Here is a 13,441-nt window from a genome sequence, read left to right on the forward strand (position 1 = left end):
GATGGTGGCAGGGTACTATTTGATTATTCAAGAAGCAGATATCATGGCCGTTCATCAGCACAGGCATTGTCGACTTCCTGTTGCACTCTCCCTCATGGCATCTTTGATCGTCATCGTTTCATCATCAAGCGTAGTAAGCTTTTGATTAAGGCAAAAAAGAGAAAAAACAAAGATCTGGTCAGCATCACTTATCATGATCCCACGCAAGGTTCTACTAGTCTCAAGAATAGACATGGGGCGGTTCTTCCTTAAAGTAGAAGGCGATATGTACCACAGACATGGAGGACAAACGTAGCAGGCCTATATTATCGTCTTGCAGCAACGCCATTCTGTCAGGGCAGACGTCGAATCATCAAGCCTAACTCAATCCTAATAGGCTGTTGATTATGATAGATCAAATTTCCCTCTTTAATTAGATTCTTCCACAATCTGGTTGATTATTTTTAGTAATCCTTCCTCAAATATTCAATCAAGTGTGCCTATTGAAGAAAGCATTTATATGTGGATCATTCTCAGTACACTATTTCTTGAAGCATCCTCAAGGGCATGAAGAAGATGGTGGTCCTCTAAGATTTTGAAGTGCACAAGCTCATGGCGGAGCAAGGGATGGCATCCTTGGTGTGGTGGTCCCTAGGTGGTCTCCTACGGCTCGGCTTCGTCATCGACGCTAAAGACATGTTCAATGGTTTTGTAGTTCTTCTTCTTTGTGCTTGCCGAGGATGGCTTCACAATTGTGTCCGGGGAGAATGATGAGGCCTAAAGATGCTCGAAATCTGGCCCCCCCAATACATCTACATCAACCATATCATATATTAATGTATTCTTATTATGTCTTATCAATGGTTGTATTCATAAAGAAAGCCATAACTTTGAAGGCCCTAAAGAAATAGTGGTAAAGGGCAATGTAAAAAAAAAAAATACATGTTAGTTTAATAAATTGTCATACGAAAGGGTGCATGTGGGGGATGATTGGGTGTGTTTCTTTACATACACACCCCTTCTCTCTCTCGCATGTAGACCGGAATGATTCGTGTATTAAAAAAGAAGTCTCTTTTCTCTCTCTGTGTGTGGCTTGTGTGGTTTGCTTAATTCAATATGGAGAGCATTGAGGATGGAGAGGAAGAGGCTTTAGATTCAGATTTTTGGTTGCTTTCTACTCCATTCCATGAGCGGGAGATTATTCTCAACATAGATTTTGTTCTGATTCTGTTCCTGGGAGTATGGTTTTCTTGGGTCTCCACATGGAAAGACCTCTCGCGGTGGGTTCGGTCCATGTGCCCGGCGCGGCTAACAACCCCCTTGGATAGGGCCAAGCAGGTAGTCGGAGGTAATTGAACCTACCTCTCCCTCCAGACTATTAACCTGAAGCATTAAGTATTTGGCCTTGAATTAGTTCCTTGAGCAAAGAAGTTCAAACAATGTACCTAAGTGTACAATCACGTTCATTTCTATGGTCGTCCATAACCAATTGCTAAGGTATGATTCCTTTTGCCCGAATACTCCCAACATTCGATCCTGGATCGTTCACGACTTGGAGAGATTCCAAAGGCTTGGCAAGCCAGGTTGCTTGTTTACCCTTTTCCTTTGGGTTAGGGTTTATACCCTACTGACCCCAATTATCATTACCTTAGGTCTCCTTGTACTATAATCAAAATAGATCTTAGACAACCCCGTCCTCCTTGGTTGGTCAATTTGCTTCTTGGCAATTCGCAATTTCTCTAATTTTGACAAATTGGTCCCCAAGAGAAAGAGTTGTAGTAGGGCGACAACTCGACTTCTAACTTGTAATTAGATCTCGCCTTCCTTGGCCTAAGATGTAGTAGTAGCATCTTATGGTTTAGTTGCAATAGCATCTGACCTTGCAGACTAGTTGCTTGAGATTGGTAGTAGTGCCTATCCTGAGGAGTTACATCCCTTTGTCTGTCGATATTACCAGTATACGTGTCCTAAGGCCTGGTACCCTCTCTTACTTGCAACATAGGATGATCTAAGTATGAGAACGTTGGATTAACTCTGCAAGCGCAATACTAAGCAACATTTTAACTTAACTTACCCTATTTTTCATATTGAATGTAACTATCATTACATGCGTATTGCATCCTATATGCTTTTCATAAAATGAAATATAACCCTTTTCCTTTTAATACATTTTACTTATGCATGCAGGTTATGCTATGTACAGGTACAATGATATTGAAATAAAAACATAATCTTTTCCTTTCCCATGCAAGTCACACGAAATAGAGTGTAGTTTCTTATGCGAAAATATAACCCTTTTATTCCTCTCCATAGCAAATACCTATACTTTAATTAAACATCCTTCTACGAATCAACCTATTTACAGTCGTCACAAGGGATTTTTTTATTGCACAAATGCATTGTGTACAATATAACTCAGTCTTGCCAATGTAAGTTACCCAATGCAAACCTTACAATGCACATGAGCATCGCAATATTTTACCTATGTGCGCGATGCAACTAGGACATTATTGCATAAGTGCATCTTTTAACACCTGAACCATATACTAAAAAATGCAACAACCTTTCATCATCATGGTGCGAGAATTATAAGTATCTTGTCATTCAATTTAAGACTTTTTCAAACATTCCTATGATCTTTTTAAAAACAAAGCATTCTAATAATGCAATTAACTTAATGGTGCGCAGATCGGATGCTGTACGCTCGCGTAGTGAATGCCAGAAGGTCCCGAAGAACAATAGAACTCTACTTTTTGCACAAATTACAAGGTAAAAAGCATGAACGACATGAGTAAGAGACCAATTGGGTGCAATCTCCACCCATGCCTTGTGTGAGCGCTCCACAAAGCATGTATTCTATGTATTATTCATCTTCAAGCTCAAATAATAGCCCAAATTACAAAATAGCAAGCTTTTAGCTTTTGAGTTTGCTTTAACACAAAATAGGAATAAAGCTAATGGGCGGTGCCCAAAGAGTCTGGCATACCCAATACAATGTCCAAGTAGAAAAAACATAATCGTGCGTCCATGCGCATATAAAATAATAATAAATATCCAACGCCTCAATAAATAGGCATAACAAAATATAGGCATCATGCCTAAGGTATGCGCCCCCATCAAAATATAATCAATAAATCGAATACTCGCTATCCTCCAATGCTTTCCTCTGCCATTGCTGCTATCTCTACACATCAACTGAAGCATTCACAATCGTTAGTAAAATAATACAATTAAACCGATAAAAGCGAATACTTAGCAGTCTTCAGCTACATAAATAAATCAAATGGTTAGAAATAAATCCTAACCTTAATTTATTACGAGTGCGCACTCTAAACTCATAAACGTCTATTAATTTAATATGCATTTTGTGGAATCACCTACTATGGAATCACCCATGTACACACTAAATTAATGAAATGCCCGAAAAGGACAGGTGTCCCCATCAACTTCTCGCACAAAGAATCCACTTTGTATATGAGCCCCGGTCATCAAAGTTTACAGAATCCACTGTAAAACCTCACGGAATCCACTGTGGCACGGAATCCACTGTGAAATATGCCTCCTGGCATCATACCTCCGGGGTGGGATAGCAATTGACCTCAATTGCTATTAGCTGAATGTGGAGCTAACAGAGTGGGAAAAGCATTTAAGTCTCTAGCGTGTGTCCATTGTGCTTCCTCTATAGGATGGTTCTTAAATTTAACTAGATATCTAGAATATCTTCGGCCAGTTCTAGTGGTCATAAAGTCAGTATCTATGATAGCTTCTGGTTCAAGTATTTCAGTCTCTTCTTCTAACAAAGGTGGGTTTTTATAAACAGGGTGTAGAGGTAATTGGCCTCTAAAGCGTCGTAGTAAACTAATGTGAAATGTGTTGTGAATTTTCCAGTGAGGTGGTAATTCTAACTTGAATGCATTGTCATTAATTTTATGAATGATCCTAAATGGTCCATAAAATCTAGGGGCTAATTTCACAACTGGGTGTCTATCTACACTTTTTAGTCTATATTTTTCTATTCTCAACCAAACATAGTCATCAACTTTGAAATTCATTGCTTGTCTTTTCTTATTCGCTTATTTGGTATATGATTGTTGGTCTTTGGCAATCATATTTTTAACCTCATCAAAAATAGTATTGTGCATACTAGCAATATCATCAGCTCTCTGAATTCTATTTGACAAAGATGCAACATGTGTAGATAATCTATAACCATAAATCACTTCAAACAGTGCTTTCTTTGTAGATGTGTGTGGTGTATTGTTATATGCAAACTGTAATAAATGCAAATGTGTATCCCATGTCTGAGGTTTAGAAATAGTATAAGCACGTAAAAGATCTAGAATAGTACTATTAGTGGCTTCTGTTTGTCCATTAGTTTCAGTATGAAATGCAGATGAGAAATCAATTTTTGTGCCTAGGTTAGCAAACAGAGTAATCCAAAAGTTGTTACAAAATCTAGAATCACGATCTGAAATAATAACTTTTGGCAATCCATGGTTAGTGAAAACAGTTTTCAAAAACAATTGTGCTGCATGTGATGCTGTTAAAGTTTTCTTACATGGAATGAAATATGCTTGTTTACTAAACCTATCTACTACTGTCCAAATCATATCATGGTTAGATTAAGTATTAGGTAAACTAGTAATAAAATCCATAGAAATTTGTTCCCATGGTCTAGATGGAATAGACAAAGGCATAAGTAATCCATACTATTTACCATGATGTCTCTTAACTCTTTGACAAATCAAACATTCAGAAACAAAGTTAGATACATCAGTGTCCATATGCGGCCAATAAAAATCTATAGTTAATGTACGTAAAGTAGATATGATACCTCTATGACCTTGATATGGAGGACAATGAATTTCATTCAAAACAAAAGATTGGAATGGAACTGTAACACACAATCTCTTTTCATAAAACATAAATCCATCATTATATGACAGTGAATCAATAGGAATCAAGTTATTTTGAACTAATTTATTCCAATCAGCATGAAAAGTAATATCCTGATGATAAGTATCTTTCATAGAAATCAAAGAATCAAAAGATATAACAGAAATATTATGAATGGCAGGTCTTCTACTTAATGCATCAGCCACTACATTTTCTTTACCGGGTTGATATTGAATGATAGGATGAAAACTCTGGATAAAGGATACCCATTTGATATGTCGGTCAAATATTTGAGGTTGGCTAAGTAAATGTCTAATGCTTTGCTGATCGGTCTTAATCATAAATTCTGAACCCATTAGGTAGTGTTTCCATTGTCTTAATGCTTGTACAACAGCTAATAATTCTTTGTCATATGTGGAATATTTCAATTCAAAGGGTTTCAGCTTACAACTAGAATAGGCTATGCGATGATTGTCTTGCATAAGTACGGCTCCTATTCCTGATCCACTAGCATCAGTCACTACTAAAAAGAATGGTCTATTAAAATCAGGCAACTGTAAGACAGGGGCATGGGTTGATGCATGCTTCAATAAGTCAAAGGATTTCTGTTGATTATCGGACCAATGATAAACAATTCCTGTCTTCAGAGGTTTGGTTAGTGGTAAAGCAAGTAATGAAAATTTATGTACAAACTTCCTATAGAAACTAGTAAGACCAAGGAAAGATCGTAACTCATGCACATTTTTAGGTACAGGCCAATTCAATATTGCATCTATTTTCTTAGGATCAACTTTAATTCCATTAGATGATACAATATGACCTAAATACTCAATTTTTGTTTTAAAGAATTCACTCTTTTCAGGATTTGCATAGAGTTGATTATCTTTTAATAATTGGAAAACCAATGACAAATGCTCATAATATTCTTTCTCATTTTGACTAAGTACCAAAATATCATCAAAGAAGACAATAACACAATAATGATATTTCAAAAATATACGGTTCATCATTCTACTAAATGTAGCAGGTGCATTAGTCAATCCAAATGGCATCACTAAAAATTCATAATGACCAAACTGTGTCCTAAATGTAGTCTTGAATATGTCTGACTTATCTAGTCTCACCTGATGATAACCAGACTTAAGTTCTATTTTACTAAATATAGCAGATCCTTGCAGTTTATCCATAAGGTCATCAACTCTAGGAATTGGATACCTATTCTTTACAGTGATCTTATTTAAAGCTCGATAGTCAATGCACATATGATAGGTATTATTCTTTTTCTTGACTAGCAGAACAGGTGCACCAAATGGAGAACTACTAGGTCTAATCAATCCTCTATTTAGTAATTCCTCAACTTGACTTTGGATTTCTTTTTGCTCTATCTGGTTATGCCTGTATGGTGCTTTACAAGGTGGTTGTGTACCAGGAATCAAATCTATTTTATGATCTTTTGGACGTGAAGGAGGTAAACCGGGTGGTAGATCTTCGGCAAAACAGTCTTTAAAATGTGCAAGAAATTCTTTATGCCTAGGATGCATATGATTTTCTTTGACTTGCAGTTCATTCACCCAAATGAGATAGGATTTACTACTCTTTCATAATGCACGTTTAGCTTGAGTATGTGAAAGCAGTGAAAAAGCATTGATTGCATGCATACCATACAATGTAATAGGTTTTCCTTGAAATTTAATATTCATTGAATGTGTGGAATAATCTATATCTGGGTTATGCTGATGACGCCAAGGCATATCTAAAATAAAGTCACTCGACTGTAATGGAACAACTAGAAAATTTCTTCTTTCAGTGTATTGACCAATTTCAATTTCTAAATCATGCACTTCCTGTGTACCATTATACCTAGTGCCTAAGAATGCTGCTTTAATGCGATAATGCGTAGGTACAGTCTGTAACTTCAATTCTTTTACTAGCTTTGCTGAAATAAAATCATGAGTACTACCGTCATCATGCAAAATAATATTTTCCTTTCCATGCACCAAACATTTCATAGTTAATAAAGAATGTGGACTTGGCATACCTGGTAAAGTATCCAAAGGAGTAGTAATGTCGTCCTCATCTTCCATGAAATCAGGCATATCTTCATGTTCGTCATCTTCCATTGCTCCAAGGTAGTTGATATGGGTAGGTGGCTTCTTCGAATGGCAATTTGCTGCTAGATGTCCAGGCTGGTGGCATTTATAGCATACTATTGGCTTGGCTTTGGTTACATTGTTTGCAATGGCAGGAATTCTAGGGAGATTGGGATTTGGCTATGGAATAGGCTTAGGGTTTAGATTGACATTGGATGGTAATGCAGGTGGTTTTGCCCAATTCTTATGGAAAGATGATGAAGTGAAACGACCTTGATTAAATCTTCTAAAATTTGAGTTGAGTTGCTTAGATCCATAGTTACCATTGGCTTGGAATTGCTATGGACGTCTGTCTCTACCTCGCAGCTTGTCTTCAGTGTCGTGAGCTAATGAAATTGCGTCTTCAAGAGTAGTAGGCTTGAACATGTTAACTTCAGCATAGTAATGCCCAAGGAGTCCAGACATATACTTGTGCTTGTGTGTTACTTCAGATACGTCTTCAAGCATGCATAACTAGAGTAATGCATTCCAAAAACGCTCTGTGTACTGAGGAATAGGCTCACGATCCCGTTGTTGAAGAAGATCCCATTGCTTAATAGCTTTCTCATGAAATTGTGGAGAAGGAAATTCTGCATAAACTTCTTCTTGAAATTCTCCCAGGTAGTGGGACAATCTATACTCTTGCGTACCACTATCCACCAAAGAGATGCTCTATCCACTAAATGATTAGTGACACACTTGATTTTATCTTTTTTTGCATAGGTTTCCTCATGAAAGTAGTCGTCAAACTGACTAATGAATGCAAGAATAGTTTTTCCCTCTCGAATGCCATTGAAAGTACGGAATTTGAAATTTCTTTTACTTACCTTTGATTCCTTGCGGATGGTTTGAGCTTCGAGAGTTGCGTCAATGGTACGTCGGATAAGATCTTCAGATTGAGGTTCTTCTTTATCGATAGACAATCTTTGTAAATTTTCTAATTGAACTTGCAATGCTTGCCTAGCCCGTCATTCTTCATCTAATTGCATCATAATTAAGTCCAGCTTTTGCTCCATCGTAGGTTCAGGTAGGTCGCCTTCAACCATTAAATCATCCATATGTGATTCCGTCATCCTGCAAAACTAAAAAAAAACCTCTCACTCTCAAAATCAAGTTAGCGGGATGAGCGTAGCTCAAGTTCAGGAATACAAGGCTTATGTATGTTTAGGTGTGGCTTTCACAATCTTCGTCTTCGACTATTTCAGGATTTGTAATCTTCGAAAAAACTGCTTTGTGTGTGCTGAAATTGCTTCAGCAAACCTGCGTATGCGTAGAGTATCTTCCAATGAACAACTTTGCAGTTCGGAGTTTCTGCGCAGGAACAACCCTTCTATGAGTTTTGAACGGAAATCAGTTTTGACTCCAGTTGACTTGTCTGACTTGCAAAGTACCGGACTAATGTGACTTGTAGAGTTTGTAAACTTGCAGAACTTGCTTGCTTTATGGAACTTGCAGAACTTCAACTTGATAGACTTGCAGAATCTGAACTTTGCAGACTTACAGTACTTGCTGAATCTGATTGGTTGTGTGTGACATGACTGATTAATGCTTAAGTAACTTGTTACTTAAGTGATTAAGCTTGGGAGATTAATCTACTGACAACAACGAAAATCGTTGGGGGGGGCCGTTTTTCCACGCGGTGAATTTTTCGTGATGTCTTCTGAGACCTCACGAAAATTTTGAGAAGCTTAAAGCTTCTTAAAGCTTAAGCTAAGCTTCTTAAGCTTTTGTTTTTTAAAGCTTGAAGATATGGAGTTTTTTGACTTATCTCTGTTCTTGACGACTTGTTGAAAAAGATGTAGGAGTGACCGGTCCTCCACCTCTGCAGACCGGTCCCTCGCAGTTTGATGATGGAAAGAGGGGTTCTTGATCGCCAGGAATCTGCCTGTATCGACCGTTCGCGATGAGATTGACCGTAGAGCCCGATCGTTCTAGGAGCTCCGCCTTCGCACAAGATGGGTAGCGATTGGAAGCTCTTGATCTCACAAAATATAGGCGTCATGCCTAAGATATGCACCCATCAAAATATAAGCAATAAATCGAATACTCGCTATCCTCCAATGCTTTCCTCCGCCACTGCTGCTATCTCTACACATCAACTGAAGCATTAACAATCCTTAGTAAAATAATACAATTAAACCGACAAAAGTGAATACCTAGCAGTCTTTAGCTACATAAATAAATCAAATGGTTAGAAATAAATCCTAACCTTAATTTATTACGAGTGCGCACTCTAAACTCATAAACGTTTATTAATTTAATATGCATTTTGCGGAATCACCCACTATGGAATCACCCAGGTACACACTAAATTAATGAAACACCCGAAAAGGACAGGCATCCCCATCAACTTCTCGCACAAAGAATCCACTTTGTGTATGAGCCCCGGTCATCAAAGTTTACGGAATCCACCGTAAAACCTCACGGAATCCACCGTGAAATATGCCTCCTGGCATCACTTAATGCACCCATATCATGCGAAAATGAAAAGGGTGAATTTGATGGAACCTGAACATCCACTGGAGGGGTATTATGGATTCCTGCGCTTCGGGTGGGGGCTCCTACATGTGCTCCTCTTACTCCCGCGTGCGCTCCTCTTGTACGGCACTTGGGGGCTATTGCTATCGGGACTTGGGAATAAATCGGGCAGGTGGGGAGGGGGGGTGTGCTGAAATTCTCAGCAAACCAGTCCTTCCTTCCCGCAAGAGAACTCCCTTCCTAAGAGAGTTGTGCCCTTTCACGGTCTGCATGTGAAACACCCCCTAGGAAGCTTTTTGGTGGAAGCTTCTAGGAAGCTTCTTAGAAGTTTTTTTATTTCTTCTTGTTTTTGACAGGGGTCATGCTAAGAAAGAAGATGGAGAAAGGCAAAAAATGATGATGATGATGATGAGGGGGGACGGTGTAATCGCAGCCTGGCGGCGATTTCAAGCAGAGCAAGGGGGAGGGGGGGCGCTGTTGAAGATCACGAAGGGGAGGGGCACTGAAGATCACGAGGGGGGGCTACATGTCAGGCGACCTGCCCGAGGGGGAGGGGGGGCTCCCCTTATGTAGTGGGGAGGGGGTAGTTTATGGGGGGGGACGACTGTCTGACGGGGCCGCCACCCCAAACCTGGGGGATGCATGTCCCCCCTCTCCCTATCTTACTCCCTCTCTCTCTCCTGCCCGAGGGGGAGGGGGGGCTCCCCTTATGTAGTGGGGAGGGGGTGGTTTATGGGGGGGGGGGAGACGGCCGCCCGGGGCCGCCACCCCACACCTGGGGGATGCATGTCCCCCTCTCCCTATCTTACTCCCTCTCTCTCTCTCTCTCTCTCTCTCTCCCAACATGCTGTTGGTAGGGAGAGAGAGAAAAAAAATAAATTTCATTTAATTTTAAAAAAAATTTAAAGGGGGGTTCTCATGGGGGAGGCACGGGAGAGATGTTACATCCTCTCCCCCTTAAAGGAATGGAGATGTCCTCATCTCGAGAAGATCTGGGGGTATTGTTGGTTGAGAGTATTTTCATCCATCCAAGTGGCATCCTCTTTGGGATAATATTTCCATTGGATGAGGTATTGTCTCAAGGTCCTTGATCTCAAATGCCTCTCCCTAACATCTAGGATTCTATCAGGCCGTAGTTCAAGGAGTCCTTGGCTAGGCATTACAATTTGCTAATCATGAAGTACACGATTCAAATTAGGTAGATACTTTTTCAATAGGCTAACGTGGAATACATTATGAATCTTTAGAGTTGCAAGCAGTTGTAGTCTGTAAGCATTAGGCCCTAGGCACTTGATGATCTTATAAGGTCCACAATACCTTGGACTTAGCTTCTTGTACTCTCCCAAGGATAGTGAACTCTTTTCAGTGCGTACAAGGATGAAGACCATATCACCTTCGACGAAGAATTTGTCTTGCCATTTCAAGTTAGCATAGGCCTTCTGTCTATCCTTGGCAACTTGAATGTCCTGTCTTATTGATTTGATTTGATCATCCATGTCTTCCAGCATCTGTCTTGAAGTTTCTACCCTTAAAGTTGGATCCGAGAAGTTCAAAGGGATACAACAATCATGCCCATACAATGCTTGAAAAGGGGTCATCTGAATACTCTGTTGGTAAGAAGCATTGTAAGCAAACTCAACCAGTGGTAAGTATTGAATCCACTTTTTGGGTTCACAACAGCAGTATGGCCTAAGCATATCTTCAATGACTTGATTGACTCGTTCTGTTTGACCATTAGTTTGGGGATGGTAAGCTGTGCTGAAACAGAGTTGAGTTCCAATGGCCTCAAAGATAGCTCTCCAGAAGTGTCAGGTGAAAAGAGAGTCACGATTACCAATGATTCTTCTGGGTAACCCATGAAGTTTGAATATTTTCTTGATGAATAATCTTGGGATGTGTGAAGCTTTATAGTTCATCTTGACAAGGATCAGATGTGTGACCTTGGTGAGCATATCTACTACAACCAAAATAGAGTTATATCCTCCCTGAACTTGGGGTAAGCCAACAATGAAGTCCATACTAATGAACTCCCATTTCATTTGTGGAATGTCATGTGGTTGCAATTTTCCAGGCATTTTAACACGTTTTGCCTTAATGCATTGACAAGACAAACATTCCGTGATATATTTGAGTACGTCACCCTTGAGCCTTTCCCAAAAATAGCTCTTCCTGACCGTGTTAAGGGTCTTGGAAAAACTAGGATGTCTTGAGAAAGGGGAGTCATGGGCTTCCCAAAGTATCTTTCACTTGAGAGTTTGGCTTGCAGGGATACATAATCTTGTCCTAAAGTAGACAAGTCCACTACTGATGGAGAATTCTTGATAGTTTGTCTTTAGCTTTGGGTCTTGATTCTTGATGGGGATCTCCCTTAGCATTTTTTGATAAACTGGGTCATGATATGCCCCTTCTTTTGCTAGCTCAAGAATCGGGTTGTTTGGCATAGATACCTTTGTGGCTAGAGACCTCCTATTGATGGATCTTGCAAAATGAGAGAACTTAGAAATGCCTTGTGACTGAGTGCATCCGCAACTACATTCTCTTTTCCAAGCCTATATTTGATTTCAAAATCATATTCTTCTAGCACTTCGATCCATCGATGTTGCCTCATATTGAGCTCATTCTAGGTGAGAATCCATTTAAGACTCTTGTGGTCTGTTACTAAGGAAAATTTGTTACCTAGCAAGTAATGTCTCCAAATTTTGAGAGCATGGATGACAGCCAACAGCTCCAGGTCATGGGTAGCATAATTCTTTTCATGGCTCTTCAATTTTCTTGAAGAATATGCTATGGGATGACCTTCTTGCATTACACATCCTAAAGCAAGTGTGCTAGCATCACTTACCACTTCAAACTCCTTACTAAGATCAAGAAGTTTTAGGATGTGTGTTGATACTAAGCTTTGCTTTAGTGCGTCAAAGATGGTATGTTCAGCAGGTGACCATACAATTTCTACTTGCTTCTTTAGTAGATCAGTCAGAGGTGTTGTAATCAAAGCATAATCTTTGATGAGAATTTTGTACCACCCTCTCAACTCAAGAAAACTATGTATTTCTTTGACAGAAGTTGGTGTTGGCCATTTGAGAATGTCTCTGACCTTAGTTGGATCTACTGAAATTCCTTCTGCTGATACAATGAATCCTAGATATTCCATCTGTTGCTTGAAAAATGAGCACTTCTTCTTCTTAGCATAAAGCTTGTGTGCTCTCATTGTTTCAAGAACAATGCGGAGCTGGAGTTCATGGTCCTTTCCCTGTTTTGAGTAGACTAGGGTATCGCCAAAAAATACGAGTACGAAGTCATTAAGATAGGGCCTAAAGATATCCTGCATTAACCTGTTAAAGGTAGTAGGAGCATTCGTTAGCCCAAATGACATCACTAAGAATTCGAAGTGCCCATACCTTGTATTGAATGCAACCTTTGGAATATCTTCTTCTTTGATCCTTATCTGATAATATCCAGATCTAAGATCTATCTTTGAGAAGATCTTTGCCCCTTGAAGATGGTCAAGTAATTCGTCTATCCTTGGAATGGGATATTTATTTTTTATGGTTGCTTGATTCAACCCTCTATAGTCAATGCATAGGCGAAGCGTTCCATCTTTCTTCTTTTGGAACAACATTGGAGCTCCCCATGGAGAACTGCTAGGACAGATGTAGCCTTGATCTAATAGTTGCTTGAGTTGCTCTTTCAGTTCGATAGCTTCCGGGATGGACATCTTATATGGCCTCTTTGCGACCGGTGCAGCTCCTGGCACAAGTTTGATTTCGTGGTTGACTTCCCTTTGGGGAGGAAAAAATCTTCAAGAAATACATCTGTGTATTCCTTTAACCATGAAGGTTATTCTCCAGATTCTTGATTCTAATCTAGCTTATTCAGTTTAATCAAATAGACAGGTAGACCCTTTCGAACACCTTTTATTATCCATGTTGCTTTTGCCAACTGTATTTTTGGCTTACCAG

The sequence above is a fragment of the Lygodium microphyllum genome, chromosome 11 (genome assembly GCF_053477565.2).
Source record: "Lygodium microphyllum isolate KBCC chromosome 11, Lygodium_microphyllum_v1.1.10, whole genome shotgun sequence".
In the NCBI taxonomy this organism is placed as follows: Eukaryota; Viridiplantae; Streptophyta; class Polypodiopsida; order Schizaeales; family Lygodiaceae; genus Lygodium; species Lygodium microphyllum.